Raw genomic sequence first — 20,064 nt, 5'->3', positions numbered from 1 at the left:
AGTTTTAGGTGGTTGTGGGATTTTGGTTGTTCGTTTTTTTGTGTTGTTTTTTTTTTTTTTTCTTATGTAAAGAGTTTACTGCTTTAGTACCAATTCTGCCAAATGAAAACAAATCAATAAAAATATAACTGCCTTATACCAGCATGTATTAAAAGTGATCAGTCTTCAAGCAAGCGTGTTTCAGTCATTCTTTTTAATCTTTTCATTACTAACTAGTCTCTTTTGTCACCTGTGGTCTTGACTTTTAAACAGTGCTTCTTAACCTTGCAACATTTTTCTCCTTGTCCTTTTTCTTTCTTTTCTGAAATGCTTTTATAGGTGTTGAGGTTCTATTCTCATACTGTTCTCTTCCTCCTTTAATTGTATGGGGAATAAAAATCCCAGCAGAGACTATAAAGAACATACATTCATTTTCCTTTGTCATATTTTAAAAGCCATTTCCAGATTCCTTCATTTTTAGGAGAGGACCTTTAACTTTGTGGAAGACTTGGTTAAAAAAGTTTAGCATGGATCTATACTGCTCTTTCATTAACTCTGACTCTGCATTCTTCACCTAGCATATAGCTGTCTCAGGTATGAAATTAATCACATACTGCAGTCTGTTCCTGTGGCAATATCATGTACCTAGTGACAGGTTGCATGCAAAAAGGGCAGATGGAATTTTCAGATATCCTGTACTTTAGCTTTTTCTATAGCAGTATAGGTATACTGCAGCACCATAAAATGTAGATAAACTGATCTGTGTCAAGCAATACACCATATAGGAAGAATCCTGACCCTTGCTCTGAAGACAGAAAGGAATGATATGGTATGAAACTACCATAGAAAGTTATTTCTTAATAAGAGACACCTAAATAAAAGCAATTATATTATGGCATATCAATGTAATAAAACAGTGAAAAAACAAGCCTTGGCAATTAAAAAGTTATACACACAAATATGTGTATTTATATTATGAGCAATTTTTTCATTTCCCACTTACTTAGAAGAATTTTGTGACACTTTAGAAGCTATTAGACTGACATTCCAGTCACCCATGGAAAATATATTGAACCTCCTTCAGTAACAGCAGCAGTTAATGTGGGCTAAATTTTTATGAGTATCTAGATATCAGCCTAGCAAAATTTGTCAGCAGAATGGACTAATAGTGAAGCCCAGAATCATGCCCTAAGAAAGCAAGGTAAATAAAACTTTTTACCTGCCTTGTGCATATGGTATAGTCAGCAACAACCACTAGCTTGGGGACATACAATCCTGTTGCTCACAGAAACAACAAAGCACGCTCCTACAATGCAATGAAATCCTTCCTCAGTTTAGCGTGAATTCACTAGCAGACTGCAGATTGAATTTAATCTCTGCTCCTATTCACATTTCTTCCAACTGTGCCAAGGGTGGCCACAGTCATATCTGAATGACAGTGTTATGTGCTAGGGGATGAACTAGTATATTGTTTAATTTTGTTCAGCTGTGGCTGAAGTCATTCCAGTTTAGCTCAAGTTCAGCAACACTTCAAAATAACAAATTCTTCTCTCATAAACAAATAAAAAAATTACAGCTCGAACCAATTTCCATTTAGGGAAGAAATGGGCTTGCTTGAGCTGCCTGGTTGTGCATTTAAGAGGAAACTACAATGTGTTACTCAAGAGTATGGGTAAAGCTATTAAATGTAAGCCCTTTTCAGCCCATCATCCCTAAGCCCCACACACATACCCCACAAAGTAAACTAGAGCAAAGTTTCATCCCCCCCCAAAAGCAATATTAACATTTGCACAGCACTGTTTGTGCTTCTGCTATATAGGGAAAAAAAAAATAAAAATTGCATGGTTCTATATTTAGTGCCTTTCACTTCTGCAACAAAACCCATTAATTTTATAAATAAATATATTAACTACTAATCCTACCTGTCCAATTTAAGGTCTGAGAAGCTGTTTTTCCCTTGTGCTGTTATCAGTGAAAAAAGTTGTGAATGTCAAATTAAGCTTTCAGTTGTATCCTTGGTGACCTCAGTAACACAGCTCTACTGTCTGCAATACTTTTATGTAAGTGTAGTCGCTGAGTATCATCTTGAATATTTTCCTTTTTAGGTCTGTGTGAGGCTAGCAGATTTTTATTTTTTTTCCCCAGTTAAATGAGCAGAGAAAACAAGAAAGGGACTGATTTAGAAAATAAGAAAGAATCAATTTCATATAGTTAATTTTTAGAAGTACAACTGTCTTCTAATTTGCATTATACTAGCTCTTCTAATTAAAACAAAAGCTATGTCTGTTTCTCAGTTTCTTAAAAGAGATACAGTAAAACCCAAGAGATATAAAGGAGACAGTAATCTATTACAGAGAAAATGTATCCATGTAAGTGGAGAATATGCAGTTATGGTGACCATATTTACACATTTCTGCTTACAGCTCAGCTTTGACCTACAGTTTTCTGGCCATACAGTCTGTTAAAATTACTTTAACAATATATTTTCTTCACAGTGATTTTCCTTCTGAAGTCCATTTAAACCCGGAATTCTTTCCATAGCTAAGATCCTGCTCCCTACACTTCACAGTCGTTAAAAATATTAAGAGACAGACTTCCCTGAAGCAAGTACCTGTCCTGTGGGTTCTTTGTCCTGCTACTTTCTTCCTTCTCAGCTCATAGAATGAGTTCAGAATCCTGCACCCTTCAAGCAAAACCCAAAGGAATATATTATTTGTCTTGTAATGGGAGTATGTCTTCCATGAGACTTACTGTAAATCAGTGGATGTTTTTATTTGCTGGAAAAGTACTCAATGATTTATTACTTTAATGTTAGTACACCCATTTATGGATCTGATATTTGGAAATGCCTATATGAGCCATGCTTATGCATTTCTGACAGGGATCTAGAAAGCAGTAATAGTTTAAAGAGATCAAGCCTCAGTGATTTCTGACCAATATTTTTACTATCAGAGATCTGCTTTCATAGCCACTAGGCTTAAATGGAACATGTATCTATTTTTTCTTTTCTATAACTTTGAAATTCATGACCTCACTTGACAGGAAGATGCACTACTCTCTGTTTGTCTCTAACATTCACATATTTACCTGTTCCTGTCAAAATCATGTTATTTAAACGGGCACATATGCAGTTATGGTATCTTTCTCTCTCTCCAATTTTGCGTGAAATAACATAGTAGAAAATTCTAGTATAAATTTAATACCATATTCTAAGGAAATATGATGAACTCTTGAAGGCAGTTCTTAATCTGTATAATTCTTCTAAACAGGTCTGAATCACAATAATGATCAGCTCTTCAACGCCACTGTGCTGGAAGTAAAACAGACTTTAAACTTGAATGCCACAAGTTAAGAATCAGGCATGGGTTATACATTTAGTGCTAAAGAGATGATGCTAAAGAAAATAGTCATAAATGTAAACATATTATCTTGAAAATTTTTCTATTTTTTTAGAGCACTCTAGAATTTAGAAAAGCAGAGTATTCTTCTGAAACTAATTAAAATGGAAGCTTAAGAATGCACCTTCAAGTGTGGCACTACTCTTTGTGACCTCAATTTCTGTCCTTGATGTAAAATACTTAAAAAGAAATATTAATATTAGTAAATATTTCACTATTAAGTGGAATGATTTTCTGAAAGTTAACAGATATATGTTTAATTAACAAAAAATAGGGTTAACATAGCATATAATGAGACATTAAATAAGCCTGTTCCTTGAAAGAAAACCTTATTTCAGGTAGGTCAAGGCATTCACCTTAAGAAATGGAATGTGACTATACTTTCTAATCCTTCTTCTTTGGCAGATAAGTGAAAATTTTAAGGAGTCTTATTTGCATTAAATTTTCTATGTTGTTGTTGCTCTGCAAAGGGACTTTAAAACAGATTAAATTGCACTTTTCTCAACTTTAATAGTTTCTTCATATTTCCAGAGTGGTTGAATAAGGCTTTAGAGTAAATGAAAAAAGGGTTCTAAAAAAATAAGAATATGACAGTGTCCAATGAAGCCCAGCCACAGCTGTAGTTAATAAAACAACCCCAAAACAAAACCCTACAGTTTTGATCTAAAAATATTTTATATCTTGCAATTATTTGTGATCTGTAGTAGAAGTCCATCTCAGTTGACTTGTTAGTTTCACACCAGGGAAATCAACAGTGCTGGCTTTTAGGCCCTGTGTTTCAGTAGGGCAGTTTTATATCTTTCCTTGCTGCTAACTTCCTCTCATTTCTTTCAAATTTACTGCAGCAATTGAAATGAGGAAGAGGAATAACCACCATCTCCATTTTAGCAATATAGTTAGTTCTAAAATATCATAATGTCCATGACAGATAAATTATTCAGTGCACTGTTTAATAATAAGAGCTTTATAGACTGTTTATATGTTGGTTAAATGCAACCTAAATTTAAAATCCATCTCTAAAACCTGAGAATGGTATTCTGAGTTTACATTACTTTAGTGCATGACAGTCAATTAATTGTACATTTCAGAATATAGACCTGTAGGAGTACTTTAAGGAGGAAGTTTAAAGACTTTGTTTCAAAATGCCAGTTTATGGCATCCTGTTGATCTTTGGATTGTGTAGAAGAGTTTGGTTTCATATTAATTCTATTCTTTCTTTTTTTTTTTTCCCACTTTTTGTAGTTCATACAGAAAAAAACCCTGATTTGACAATGTTAAGATATGAGACTGACAAATATAACAGAGAAAGAGCAAAAGGACTGAGTGGTTTTTTGCTCTAGGAGATTGTGCTGTTAACTCTAGGTGCCAAAATAGGCTTTTCTGAGACTTGACCAAAGCAGAAGGATGAGGATTCTGGGAACAGAGAACTCTTATTCTGAATTTTAAAAGAATTTATATTCTTTACATCTGCCCGAAATGAAAATACAGACAACCTTTGGGGAAAAGGGTAATAAAGCAGAATTCTTTTAATTCTTAAAGGATAAGATTCAGAAATTTCAAATTCAAAGTGTCTTCACATTTCTTCTGATTGCTGATAACCCTAATTACCTTCACATGATACCAGCTGACACAGAACCATTAAATCAGCTAAATCCAGTCCATCTGCTAAGATTTAGATCAAGCATACTTTTAAAGCCTAACGTGTAAATCTACTTCTTTTAATGTGAAAGGTGAAGGGATGTGTCTTCTCCGATGCTTTGTCAATCCCTGCGCGCCCCCCCCTCCCCCCCGCAATTTCTTTGACAGTACAGAACCATCTGTCAGTGGTTTTCAACAAAGGTTTTGCAAGAATAGAAGGTGAGCAGTTTCTTCTGGCAGTCATAGATAGGTTTTGATAAAGTTTCAATATGAAAATTTTTGATGAAAATGTGAATCTACATTAATTGGTATAAAGCAGTTTGCCAAGTAAGGAACTGAATGGTGAGTCAAATAAGAAAATGGAATGTTATAAATCTAGCTGTCTTTCCTTTTAGGAAGAGTAAAATAGACTGCTTTGAATGGTAAATTAATCAGTAGACTATGCTTGCTGATTTTGGAATCGGTGAAGGACTTGACTTTGAAAAAAAAGTAACTTTGAAACAGCAGTTTTTATTTCAAAGGTCAGGCACATGAAAAAGAATGTATGCCCTCAGTTTAGCTAAGGAAAGGAGTTTTGTGCTGGTTTTGGCTGGGATAGGATTAATTTTCTTCACAGCAGCTAGGGTGGAGCTATGTTTTGGGTTCGTGCTGATTCGGAGAAAACTCCAGGAACAAACTTGCCAACAAAGTTTTCAAGCTGACAAGCAGGTATTCTTTATTGCGGCACCGGGAGACACAGGGGATAGCTCCTCCTAACGTGCGTCTCTCTGTTGCTACACAAGCCGTCCTTATATAGTCCCTGGGCATACATACATTACGTCATTTTCCAGAAAGTTCCCCGCATGCGTACAGTATTGTGGTGGTGGTCTCTGAGGGACGTTTACTTCTTCCAACAATCTTCATGACTTCTGGCAGCCTTTGGACCACGCGCAGTAGATGCTTATACCAGTTTAATTGGTTCGTTAGCATCAGAGACATAATAATCTTCCTATCCTCCTACTTATCAGTTACTTTAACTGTAGCCCATCCTGGACACCTGCCATTCCCAGATACTCCTTATCCTGGTGTCCTGTTCTTCTAGATTGTTTTTCTTAAAACTGTGTCAACTATAACAATTTATCTTGTACAAGAATGCTCAGTGTGTTCTCTAGCTGCATTCTATTTTTTTTTTTTTTTTTGTATCATGCACTTTAGTAATTTTCCACTGCTACTGTTACAAAGCCATCAAATGTAACATTACTCAAAACTGATTCTAAAGGTTTATATATTCCATTTTGTGTCCCCCTTGTCTCAGTGCTGGAAACAGAATTAATAACACAGGGATATTTTAGTTATTGCTGAACAATGCTTACACAGAGTCAAGGCCTTTTCTGCTTCTCTTCCCACGAGGAGAAGAGGAGGTTTGGGAAGTAGAAGAAGCTGGGAGGGGACAGTTGTCAGGACAACTGAACACAATTGATCGAAGGGATATCCCAGACCATATGGTGTTCAATATATAAAGTTGGGGAAAGAAGGAAATTGGGGAGAGAGTGACAGGTGTGGAGTGTTTAGAGTGGTGGTGTTTGTCTTCCCAAGTAACTAGTACACGACAGCCCTGCTTTCCTGGAGATGGCTGAACATCTTGCCTGCTGACAAGAAGTAGTGAATGGATTACTTGTTTTGCTTTGGTTATGCATATGGCTTTTGCTTTACTTATTAAACTGTCTTTATCACAACCCACAAGTTTTCTCGCTTCTATCCTTCCAACTCTCCCATTCCACAGTGGGGCAGGGAGTGAGTGAGCAGCTGTATGGTGTTTAGTTGATACAGTTAAACCACAACAAGCTTGTAGTGTATACTCTCCAGCTACTAACACTTAATCCTTTTACTCTCAAGGTTTTACACGCACACATATATATATAATTAATACTAATATATGTGTTGATTGGATTATACAGTATTAAGGTAACTTTTTGTCTGTTTAGGTTATCAGTAGCTCTTTAGGAATGTCTTACAGACCTCCTGGTTTGTAATACAACAATGATATGCTTGGATGATAGACTCATTGACTGGTTTGTGTTGGAAGGGACTTCTGGAGATCACCTAGTCCAACCCACCTGCCATAGACAGGGATATCTTTCACTAGATCAGGTTGCTGAAAGCTCTGTCCAAACTGGCCTTGAACACTTCAAACAATGGGGCATCCAGAACTTCCCTGGACCATCAATTCCAGTGTCTCACCACCTTCATAATAAATAAATTTCTTCTTTGTATCCAGTCTAAAACTACCCTCTTTCAGTTTAAACCCATTGCTTGTTCTGTTCCTATAAGCCTTGCAACAAGGTCCTCCTGTAGCCTTCTCTCTGTGTGGAACAACACCAACACAGCCTTTCCTCACAGGAAAGGTGTTCCAGCCTTTTGACCATTTTTTGTGGACCTCCTTTAGATCTGCTTTAACAGGTCCATGGTTTTCTTGTGCTTGGGGCTCAAGAGATGGATGCAATACTCCAGGTGGGGTCTCACCAGAGCTGAGTAGAGTGGAAAAATCACCTTCCTTGACATGTTTCTTTTTATGCAGTGCAGTGTATGGCTGGCTTTCTGGGCTCCATGTGTACACTGCCAGCTTCTGTCTAATGTATATTTTTTTTGTCCACCACTTTCAGCAAGTCATTCTCTGGCAGGCTGCTCTCATCCAGCCTATCTGTACTGATGTTGGGAAATGGTCCAGGCCAGCTAGAGGACCCTTGGCTTTGTTGAACTTCATGAGATTTGCACAGGCCCACCTGTCAAGCCTGTCAGTGTCCTGGATGGCATCCCTTCCCTCTACTGAATCAGCTGCACCACTCAGCTTGATATTTGCAAACTTGTTGAGGGTGTACTCAATCCCACAGTCTGTTGCTGATGAAGATATTAAATAAGATTAATTATTATATTAATATATTCAACATTAAAAAAATTAACAGCTCTAAGGTATTTTTTTTAATTGAGAAAAGTAAAAACACATACACAAAAAATACTGAGTACTTTCCTCTTAGAGCTTCTATACCTTGTACCCAAGTGACTGTTTTACAGAAGACATGTTGCTGTCATTGTTCCTGTTGCTGCTCTCACCCGTTTTGGTTACATCTCAAAAGATTGTTCTTTTCTGCATTTTTGTCAGCTGGTGTTCTGTATTTTAAGGAAAGGGAATCACTTAATGCTTATTTGCCACAACTGGGTTACGTGTGACTCCTTTTTGGTAGCTTAGTAGCATGATGCTGTTGATTACCTTCTGCCTCCTGCTCCCAGCTTTGTGAACCTGTTCTCTCCCTTGTGTTATTCCTGACCCTTGTCTGTCTCCACACCCAGGGAGCCAGTGTAGCTTGCCTAGCCACCAGTTTTAGGTGTTTTTTATGTGGTTGGTTTTCTGCTACTTAGTGAATTAAATGAACTCACTGAAGAATCCAACAAGTGTCAGAAACAATATTTTGGAAGCAATGAGAGCCTGGATGAAAAGACTGGTTTAGATGTATATGGAGGAGCAGGACTACTGCATCTTTGGTAGCAGGCAGTCATTAAGTCTTAGCTCACTTCATGCATTGGGTGTCCTTTAGCTCCTAGACCATTTATAGCATGGTTCGGTGACAAAGGTTTCAGGTTACAGTCCAGTGGCTAAGTGACTGGTCCAAGTGACCAAGAGACTGGTCCACTAAGTGGCAGTGTCCACGTATAATTTAGATTACAGTCTAGATTACATTGCCAGTATTCAGAGGGGAGTACTTTAGGTTGCAATTACACAAGAAAAAGATCCTACCATGTGTACAATCTGTTTCATGGGATCATGTTGGCTAGCATAGATAAGAAATATATTTCTCACACTTGTTTCTTGTGTAGAATGATCCCAATGTATTCACTTTCCATGACTCTTCATACACTTCATAAAGTTTATTTGGATTACTGGTTTTATCTTATGCTACAAGGACAGCACATAATCTTAGGTGTTGTAATTGGTTCTCTGCTAAATTTTAAAAACATGTGTCAACTCTTCAATTCATAGCTTTTCAGACTTGCCTAATAAAAACCCAATACATTAATACTCAGAGAAATAGCTTCTAATATTTTGATGAACACAATAATATTGTTTGCAACAAAAATATTTCACAAAGCATGTGGTTCTATAATGTACTGTAGGCAAGAGCCTAATCTTTTTTGTAAGCTCTGTAATGAGGAAACACACATGAATGTTTGGTGTATATAAACAGGGAGAAGCAGTTTTCTGTACAGATCTGTGAACTGATAATTCAGGAGAACATAGTAACTTCACTTAAGCCTAATAGAGCACACTATAAATAATAAAATATAAATTATATCAAGTCTCTGAAGTTAGAAGTTAATATATGGTGCATACACCAAGACTATCCCATTTATTTATTTATTTATTCTAAATGCAGTTAGACCTACTGACCCAGCTAAGACCTTTGCAATATTATGCTATACAGTCATGTAATTAGAAGCTTTGTCTGCTTTATAATATGCAGGAAAATGAAGCTTAGGATAAGAATGAAAATAAAGAAAAAATGATGCAATTCAAACATGTCATTGGCAGAGACTGAAAACGAACCTGAGATAGCTGGCATCCAATTGTTTGCTTTGCTAATTGGCCAAAATTATTGGAATAGCTTTGAGGGGGAATAAATACATTTAAAAAAAGCAATTCACTATAGACTTTCTGTCTTGGAAAAGTAATTTGGCTAAAATTATTTCTGATAACATAAGAGTAAAAAATATAAATACTGCTGGATAAAAATGTCAAACAGATAAAAGTAGGGATTATGTCAATGTGACATTTTTTTCTAATTTATTTTCCACCAATACTTTTTCTTTATCTTTTTTTTCACCCTCAGAAATCCTTTATTCTGGAGTAGATATATGAAGCTAACATCAGTATGAGACTTCTAAGGAAATATGAAATATAGAGATTTTCCCCTTGAATGTTATAGCCTCAGAGATTCTCAATGTCTAATTAATATTCAGGTTTCTAACAGAAAGGTGTTAAATCTCAGCTGCTTGTTTGCAGAGAGTCCTTAATAATCTTGGATACCTTGAATTCCATACTTCATAATTTTGATTTTTAATAATTGTAATATTAAATAGTTGTATTTACTCCAAACAACAATATTTATATATTTTAAACATAATTATTTAAATTAGACTCTTAAATTATGATGAGCAAAGAGGCCTTTTATTTGTTCACATGCACTGAACAAATAAAACTGCCACTGACTTCAGGGAGAACTATCTTTCTGAAGATTATATCTTTATGAATTAGTTTACTCAAAATTAATTTAGAGAATAATGGATTTTTCACACTTCAAAAATTTTTTCTTAGTGCTTGTAGTTAAGTTTTCTAATTTTTCCTTTTTTTTTGCATTAGTAAACAATTCATTTGTTGGTATACATATGCATTGCAAAAGATAGTGACTTTAAGGAAAGATGTCTCTTCACTAAATATTCATAGATATAGAAGAGTAATTGTGGTGGGTGACTCCCTTCTGAGGGGAACAGAAGGGCCCATTTGTCGACCGGATCCACCCCACAGGGAGGTCTGCTGCCTGCCTGGGGCTCGGATTAGAGATGTTAAAAAGAAACTCTCTGAACTGGTGCAGCCGTCTGACTACTATCCGCTGCTGGTTTTTCAGGTTGGCAGTGACGAAATTATTACGAGGAACGTAAGGGCAATGAAGAGAGACTTCAGGGCCCTGGGACGGCTGGTTAAAGGGTCTGGAGCGCAAGTGGTGTTTGCCTCCATACCTGTTGCAAGCGAGGGTGAAGGGATATATAAGAAGACTCTGCAGGTTAATGTATGGCTACGTGACTGGTGCCAAAGGCAGGGGTTTGGGTTTTTCAGTCACGGGCTGCTGTATGGGACACCTGGTTTGCTGGTGACAGGCGGGATACACCAGTCCCAGAGAAGAAAAAGGGTTTTGGGGCAGGAGTTAGCAGGGCTTATTGACAGGGCTTTAAACTAGTTATGAAGGGGGGAGGGGATTTAACTGGGCCTGTTGGGGACAAGCCCAAGAGGAACATGCTAGGGATTGAAGGATGGCGGGCTAAGGAGGACTATCAATCTCTTGTTTCACTTGTGGGAAAGGATAGCTCTTTAGACCCTGTCCCGCAGGGGAAAAAGGGTACTAGGACTGGCTCCCTGAAATGCCTGTACACCAATGCACGCAGCATGGGGAATAAACAGGAGGAGTTAGAAGTCTGTGTGCGGGCTAAAGGTTATGATCTAGTGGCGATTACAGAGACATGGTGGGACAGTTCACATGACTGGAATGTGGTCATGGATGGCTATGTCCTTTTTAGGAAAGATAGGTCAGCGAAGCGAGGTGGTGGAGTTGCTCTTTACGTGAGAGAGCAACTAGAATGTATTGAGTTCTGTCCGGGGTCGGATGAGGAGCAGGTGGAATGTCTGTGGGTACGAATCAAGGGGCAGACTGGCACGGGTGATACAGTTGTGGGGGTCTATTACAGACCTCCTGATCAGGACGAAGGAGTTGATGAGGCTTTCTACAGGCAACTGGAAGTAGCCTCGCGACTACATGCCTTAGTCGTCGTGGGGGACTTTACCCCGATATTTGCTGGAAGACTCACACAGCCAGTCATTCACAGTCTAGGAGGTTCCTCGAGTGCATTGATGATAATTTCTTAATGCAAATGGTGGACGTACCAACTAGGGGAGCAGCGCTGCTAGATTTAGTACTCGCCAACAAGGAAGGTTTGGTCGAAGTGGTGACGGTCAATGGCAGCCTTGGCTGCAGTGACCATGAGATGGTGGAGTTTAGGATCCTGTGTGGGAGGAATAGAATACCTAGCAAAGCCACAGTTCTGGATTTCCGAAGGGCCAACTTTGGCCTTTTCAGTCAACTGCTAAGGGAAGTCTCATGGGAAAGTGTACTAGGCGGTAAAGGGGCTCAAGATAGTTGGTTAGCATTCAAGGACCGCTTCTTCCAAGCTCAGGATCGGAGCGTCCCAATGAGTAGGAAGTCAAGTAAGGGATCTAGGAGACCGGCGTGGTTAAACAAGGAGCTGCTGGGCAAACTCAAGTGGAAAAGGAGAATCTATGGATTATGGAAGGAGGGGCTGGCCGCTTGGGAGGAATATAGGACAGTTGTTAGAGGATGTAGGGAGGCAATTAGGACAGCTAAGGCCTCCTTGGAACTCAATCTTGCTAGTCGGGTTAAAGACAATAGAAAGGGCTTCTTCAAATACATAGCAAATAAAACTAACACAAGAGGCAATATAGGCCCACTGCTGAACGAAGTGGGTGCCCTGGAGACAGAGGATATAAAGAAGGCAGAGGTGCTGAATGCCTTCTTTGCCTCTGTCTTTACTCCTGCAGACTCTCCCCGAGGGCCCCGGATTTCTATAGCCCCAGAAGGAGTCAGGACAAAGGAGGAGTTTGCTTTGGTAGATGAGGATTGGGTTAGGGATCAGCTATGCAATCTGGACATCTGTAAATCGATGGGTCCGGATGGAATGCACCCACGGGTGCTGAGGGAGCTGGCGGAGGTCATTGCTAGGCCACTTTCCATCATCTTTGGTAAGTCGTGGGAAACGGGCGAGGTGCCTGAGGATTGGCGGATGGCAAAGGTCACACCAATCTATAAGAAGGGCAAGAAGGAGGACCCGGGTAATTATAGACCGGTCAGCCTTACCTCCATCCCTGGAAAGATGATGGAACAACTTATTCTTGACTCCATCACTAGGCATATCAAGGACGAGGGGGTCATTAAGAACAGCCAACATGGTTTTATGAGGGGGAAGTCATGTATGACCAACCTTATAGCCTTCTATGAGGAAGTGACTAGGTGGAGGGATGATGGTAGAGCGGTAGATGTAGTTTTTCTTGATTTCAGTAAGGCATTTGATACTGTCTCCCACAGCATCCTCATAGGTAAGCTAAAGAAGTGTGGGCTTGACGATCAAGTAGTGAGGTGGATCGAGAACTGGTTGAAAGGAAGAAGGCAGAGAGTTGTGGTCAATGGCGCAGAATCTAGCTGGAGGTCTGTGACTAGTGGAGTTCCTCAGGGGTCGGTGCTGGGGCCGGTGCTGTTTAATATTTTCATCAATGACCTGGATGAGGGAACTGAGTGCACCATCAGCAAGTTTGCTGATGACACAAAACTGGGAGGAGTGGCTGACACACCAGAAGGCTGTGCTGCCATTCAGCGAGACCTGGACAGGCTGGAGAGTTGGGCGGGGAGAAACTTGATGAAATTTAACAAGGGCAAGTGTAGAGTCTTGCATCTGGGGAAGAACAACCCCATGTACCAGTACAGGTTGGGGGTTGACCTGCTGGAAAGTAGCGAAGGGGAAAGGGACCTGGGGGTCCTGGTGGATAGGAGGATGACCATGAGCCAGCAATGTGCTCTTGTGGCCAAGAAGGCAAATGGCATCTTAGGGTGCATTAGAAAGGGAGTGGTTAGTAGGTCAAGAGAGGTTCTCCTCCCCCTCTACTCAGCCTTGGTGAGGCCGCATCTGGAATATTGCGTCCAGTTCTGGGCCCCTCTGTTCAAGAAGGACAGGGAATTGCTTGAAGGAGTCCAGCGCAGAGCCACAAAGATGATTAAGGGAGTGGAACATCTCCCTTATGAGGAGAGGCTGAGGGAGCTGGGTCTCTTTAGCTTGGAGAAGAGGAGACTGAGGGGTGACCTCATCAATGTTTACAAATATGTAAAGGGTAGGTGTCAGGATGATGGAGCTAGGCTTTTTTCAGTGATATCCAGTGATAGGACAAGGGGCAATGGGTGTAAACTGGAGCATAGGAAGTTCCACGTTAACATCAGGAAGAACTTCTTTACTGTAAGAGTGACAGAGCACTGGAACAGGTTGCCCAGGGGGGTTGTGGAGTCTCCTACACTGGAGATATTCAAGGCCCGCCTGGACAAGTTCCTGTGTGATGTACTGTAGGTTACCCTGCTCTTGCAGGGGGGTTGGACTAGATGATCTTTTGAGGTCCCTTCCAACCCTTGGGATTCTGTGATTCTGTGATATTATAAGTTTCTAATAGAGTGAATTGGTGCTGAAGAAGAGTACCATCAGTCCAAATGTTTGGAGACTTTGCAGTATACTGGAAAATACTGATATCCCTAACTTGTGCTGGCCCAGAAAAGTTTTGTATTCTAGTTGCTGTGGCATTACATTTGTGTAAAAATGAGTCTTTTTCAACTAGTTTCATAAGCCCATTTGAATCACAAATCTGCAAGATATTCTGTCTAAGCAGACCTGTGAACTCATATGACATCCTTGAGTAACTGATATAAAAAAAAGATTTTTTTTTTTCTTGCTTAGAAAAAAACAGATGCTACAAAAGATACAAGGGGTTTTAAGCGTATTTTGCATCTTTAATGGCTGGTGTTGTAATGTGGAAAGTTCCATACTGTTAGGCTGCATAATAAAAATGCTTTTCTCTGCACCCATACAAAGGATCACAGGACAGATGGGGAGCCTGAGTAATAGTCTGATCTGACTACTCTTTGGGCTGCCACAGGAATGTGATCAGCCGTGAAAGTTTCATGCTCCTCCAAGCACAAGGATGAGGCTGTTTGTGCTGCTTGTGTTCATGTGAATGCTGTTTCTGTGCCACTCTGTATAGCCAGCTGCGTATGCACATTGTGTACCTGTGCTTGTGAGCCTACTGTGCAGACATGCTTAGTCTCCCTGGGGCACTGGCAGATTTTTCAGTCTTACCCTTGCAGACAAGAGAAGAAATTAAATCTTTCTGTCCACATTAGTTCAAAATGTAATAACTGTCAGACATAAGAAACACATCTATCTTGCTTCTGCCTGCCTGTATGCAGGATTTTCAGGTGACTACTTCTCCCCAAACCACTCAAACTGATGAAGTGTTTATTTGGGTACAGCTTGGCCTGGCAGCTTGTATGGCCAGAAGCAACATGCCATGTAATTTTGTTAGCTGCACTAACCCTGCAGTTCTATAGAATTATATTATTGTCCTTGCCTTATGCCGGGCCTTATGATTGTAAAATACTTTAGCATCCTTCATGCTAAAGACATCTTGTAAACACAAGATAATAATATAAATAACTTTAAGCAAAATGGGTTGCTTTCATTCTCTACCATTAAAACGGTGTTTCCTGCTCCAACTGTTCCCTGCTCCAACTGTTTCCCACTCCAACTGCTCCCCTCCCACCTCCATGCCATGCAACAGCTGTTATTCCAAATAGCTTTCAGGAACTGTTGCAGACAATTGTTATGATGCACCATATGCTCTGGATGTAAAATTATTTTTTTTTTAAAGATTTTCACTACTAAGTGACATGGTCTAAGCACAGGACATAAGCCAGCTCATTTTTAATGTGTCTGGCAAGGATGTTTCCAATGACCTTGGCTATTTCAGTGATCTTCCTTGATAGGTTTCTACTCTCTGTAAGGTTGGTGTATATTAAGAGTGTCCTCAGAGAATGTGTAGGAAAGCTAATTAGCCAATTACTATATCAAGTATTCAGTAGATAAACTTGCCTATATGGTGTATTTGAGGTTAAGTGACATTTTATTCATAAGAACAATTGTTGTGTAAGCAACATATTAGAGAAGATAGAAGGGTTAAATATCTAATGTTTGCACCCACTGTGCAAACCTTGAAATATTCAGATGGTAGTAAAAGAAAATGTAATGGGAGGCTTTTACACATAGGATGTTTCTATCTTCACAAGCTGAGAGCAGAGAGGTGAGATGCTGCTAAGGTTATTATTAAACAACCTCCATATTGTCAGCATGTCACTACTCTAAATGCAAAGTATGAAAAACCCACACATAAATAAAAATCACTAAGAACTATTTGTATGACTACAAGTGACAAGTATGTTTTAAAGAATCTCTAAGGTTTTCAGTATAAGCTTAATTTGACTTGCAGTTAAAGATCATCTCTGTTAGTCTAGTGACATTTCCCAGTCCCTTAGGTTATGATTTAACATGGGTTTCGGGGTACTCATTTAGCTCACAAAATAGACACAACTATGTGTAACCTATTGAGTTGCAGTAAGCAAGTGAAGCTTGCACTGCATTATTAAATTTTAATCACAGTATGTAGTTCACTAATGTGATGCATTACTTGTTAGCATCACATTTCCTTTCAAATTGCTGCCTTGCTTCTTTTATAAAAATTGTAGTAATATTTCTTTTTGAGACATTTCCCTGTTGACTCCCTTTTCCTTCTTGCTGAAGAAGTTGCATTAAAAGTTTCTTTAAACGCATTAAAACCATTCTATGTGTCAGCAGTATAGAACCACAGCATAGAAATGTGGATGGCTTTACTTCAGGGATAACACTAGTTTTCTGTATCCTTTTCTCTACCTGACAAATGAAAGTAGCTTGGTTTCCAATTCACATGCTAAATAGGAAGCAGCCACTGATTTGGCTGCTTTGTCTAAACTATTTTTATACACGAAAGCATTTCCAGTCTCAAGCCTTACTTTATACTTTAAATCTTTATCTCTTGATAGAAAATCACCGGTAATTTTAGCACAACTTTCATAATGAGCCGGTGATCTTGGCTTTTAATATGCTGCTTTCTAATCCTGCCCAAATTGGTTATGAAGGAGGATGACAAAAATGATTACCATAGAACTTTTAATTGTCACTGCCTGTGACATTCTGAGATATACTTACTCAGGATGGGTGCATGCAAGAAGGATTACAATGGATAGATAAGTACAGGAGCTATGTTTCTAAGACAGAAACATACGATGAGATTATTTTACTTAGCTCTTTTTGCAGGAACATCGGTGAGAGATATTGTCCTATTATTGTCAAGAAGTAGGTTCAGGTTTATTTAAGTTAAGTTAAAACACTAAAAGTATCTTAAACGCATAGAGTATCTTAAGAGGATAGAAAAAAGAATACTGAATTACGAATTTTTTCTTCAGGAGGACAAAATTATTTTTTATTGGTTTTGGAGGGTTTATTCTCAGTAGACCAATTTGGCGTTTAATAAGTGGGCAAATACAAGCTTTGAAGGGAACAAGTGGTTACAATTTCTGAGCTATGACTATATAAAAATTGTAATTTTTTTGACAATTTCTGAGCTAATGTAGTAAATAAACTAATATACTAATATGGGTATATTCTCCTTTTTTTTTTTTTTTAAGGGGTAAAGCATTAAGAATGTGGGCTTTCCTATGATTTAATTTTCTTCCACAAAAAAGTTTGTTTGAAAAGTGATTATCAAATTAGTATAGCATTTCAAAAGGCTAATCCCCCCCTCTCCGACTAAATCTTTAATTTTGCATCTACTTTTAGGGCGACTGCGTGACATTACCACTGGAATGCACGTTTTTGCCTCAAAGCAGACTAGATTATGCTTAAGGTCCCTCTAAACCCAAATCATTCTGATTATTCTGTGATCATTATTTCTTGTTATGGGAATTCAGGATCGTTTCATTAGATTATGGAATTTCAGAGATAATATTTTGTCAAGGTAGAGTATATCTAAGAACACTAACAATTTGTAATGTATCTGAATTGTTCGTTATAGCATGCTGAATTTTGATTTTGAATGAGTTGAGTTTTATTAGTGTGTAGCAACAAAAGTTGCTAAGACAAGATGGAACAAGAAACTTGTAGCTAACTATGGAAAAAAGTCTGGAAAAATAATAATTAGCTATTTAAAAAAGTATGTTGTTGCAAGAATCTTTTTCTGAAACTGAAAGTAGGTTAAAACTGGGAAATTCTGACAGTCTTTACTTAGAGGGTATGCTGTTACACACCTGAGCCAGTTTTGAATCAAAACCTCACCATGCAGGGAAAAGTTTCAATTAACGGACATGAATGGAACCCAACAACATGAGAGAAGGTCACTCATCCAGTCTAACTTCCTGCAAGGTTAGAATTATTCTCCTCACACATTCCATAAAATGTCAAGTCTCTTTTTGTGTATTCTATATATCCTGAACTCTACCTTTTCTTTTCTTTTCATATGAGGTTGTGCAGGCAAGTTTCAGTTTGTATTTGTAATGTCTAGATTAGCCATTCGTTGCACAAGTGTGATTCTTCACTTTTTCTTCCTGCTTTTTTTGCTTTCTTAAGATTTTTTTTTCTTTTGTATCTTTTCACATTCCTCCTAAACCGTTGTAGAATTATTTGACACCATAACTTAGGATCTCATCTTGGCATCATTACTGATGCTGTTTTATAGTATTGTGAAAAGGGTGGAATCTACCATTAGGCATCAGCAGCTTTTGCTAATGTGTTTTCTCTCCATAATGTAAATCATTGTGACACTTCAGAAACATCTAGTAAATACAGTGGCATTTATAAACTTCATTTACAGCCATTCACTTTCATGAGTATGTTGGTAAACAAATCAAGAATAATTTTCAAAGAAGATTTTGTGAGAATATAAAATATTAACAAAATTCTAGATGACATGCAGAGATTTCTTTTGCCTTCTCATACTGAAAGTTGAGCAGCAAGAAGCAACAGTGAAGTACTGACTTATTACAGTGATGTTGTGTTAATAGTCTAATGACCAAATTGCATCACCAGGGTGCACAAATGTTAATGTGGTACAGAAATACATTTTGAAGTACATTCACAAATACTGATCTTGCCTTTTTCTATGTTCTGAAACTCATTTTACTTAATGGGAGTCTTGTCCATCTGAATACTGTTCTAGGCACAGTGTCAACTATCAGATAACAAAAGTATATGATTAATTAGATTTTTGAACTTTTTGTTGCACAGCCTGTTAAATTACAAATGAGATACTCTTATCTTTACATTTCCCTTAATGTTTCATTCCCTTCTGCTTAGACTAGAAACCAAATATTATTCCTTATTAAAACACTTTTTATAGGTAGGAAGAAAAGACAAGAAAGTGGAGATGGGGGATAAGAAAACCACTGCATATGAATCTATTTTGTGGTTTAAGCCCAGCTGGTAACTCAGAACCACACAGCCGATTGGTCACTCCCCTCTTATTCCTCCCCCTGCTCCCAGAGGGATGGGGAGGAGAATTGAAAGAATGGAACTCCCATGGGTTGAGATAAGAACAGTCCAGTAACTAAGGTATAACACAAAACCACTACTGATACCACCAATAATAATGATAAGAGGAATTACAAGGGGAGAGAATACAACTACTCACCACCCTCTGACCGATACTCAGCCCTACCCGAGCAATGACCTTGGCCTTCCGGGTAACTGCCCCCAGTTCATATAGTGGGCATGATATGCTGTGGTATGGAATACCCCTTTGGCTAGTTTGGGTCAGGTGTCCTGTCTGCTTCCTCCCAACTTCACCTCCTCCCTGACAGAGCATGAGACCAAGAAAGTCCTTTATCAGGGTAAATATTACTTAGCAACAACCAAAAACATCAGTGTTATCAGCATTGCTCCCTGGCTGAAAGTCAAAAACACAGCACTGCACAAACTACTAAGAAGGAGAAAAATGACTGCTACTGCTGAACCCAGGACAGTCTGTTGAGGAGGAAATTTTTTTCTTTAGCATTTCAGGTTTTGTGTCAGGTATAAATAAAAAATTTAAATTGCCTAGAAAGAAATGCATCCAGATGTCTAGACTGATAATTTCTCCTACTTGTATATGCTGCCACATATAAAATACTATGTTTACTTAACCTTGACTGTTTCTCAGGCCAGACTTTTTCCTCCAACCTCCCCCCTAAGTCCAATATATAAGATGATGAGCAAATTAATTTCAGCCATAGCAGAATACGTATACAATTTAGTACAATATTGTTCTTTCTCTTCCCTTATCAACATCCATGCAAGATAAATTTCAGAAAGTCAAAGTGTCAGGTAAATACTAAAATGGGAAAGAGCTAGGAAATCTAAACACTAAAATTCAAAGCTGAAGATGAAAATTGATTCACAAGTCCTTAAATAGTTGGCTCACATTACAACAGTACTGATTTAAAGCATGTATTTTGTTTTGTCAGGCCTTTAGTTGCAGATCATCACTTTAGTACAAACTATTTCCATCCATGTTATAGTCTTATGTGTAAAATTCTCATAAAAACTGTTGCAGTTGAAAAACTGGTTTGGAAGA

The 20,064-nt window shown here is 38.5% G+C and overlaps 1 protein-coding gene across 4 annotated transcripts in view; it reads left to right on the top strand.

The window, feature by feature from the left end:
- The window catches only part of GRIK2 (glutamate ionotropic receptor kainate type subunit 2), a 405,316-nt gene that overhangs the window by 61,877 nt on the left and 323,375 nt on the right, over nt 1-20,064 (top strand). The window contains exon 1 of one of the 4 annotated variants that reach the window (XM_065681157.1): nt 5,177-5,234. The exons of the other annotated variants lie outside the window; for them this stretch is intronic. The gene's annotated coding sequence lies outside the window, so the exon portion shown is untranslated. Of the gene's footprint in view, nt 1-5,176; nt 5,235-20,064 lie in introns of those variants that run through there. 4 annotated transcript variants of the gene reach the window in all.

This window comes from Lathamus discolor, chromosome 5 (genome assembly GCF_037157495.1).
Source record: "Lathamus discolor isolate bLatDis1 chromosome 5, bLatDis1.hap1, whole genome shotgun sequence".
NCBI classification, from domain to species: Eukaryota; Metazoa; Chordata; class Aves; order Psittaciformes; family Psittacidae; genus Lathamus; species Lathamus discolor.
Note: the sequence above shows the minus strand (reverse complement) of the source record. Positions and strands in the feature narration are given on the sequence as shown.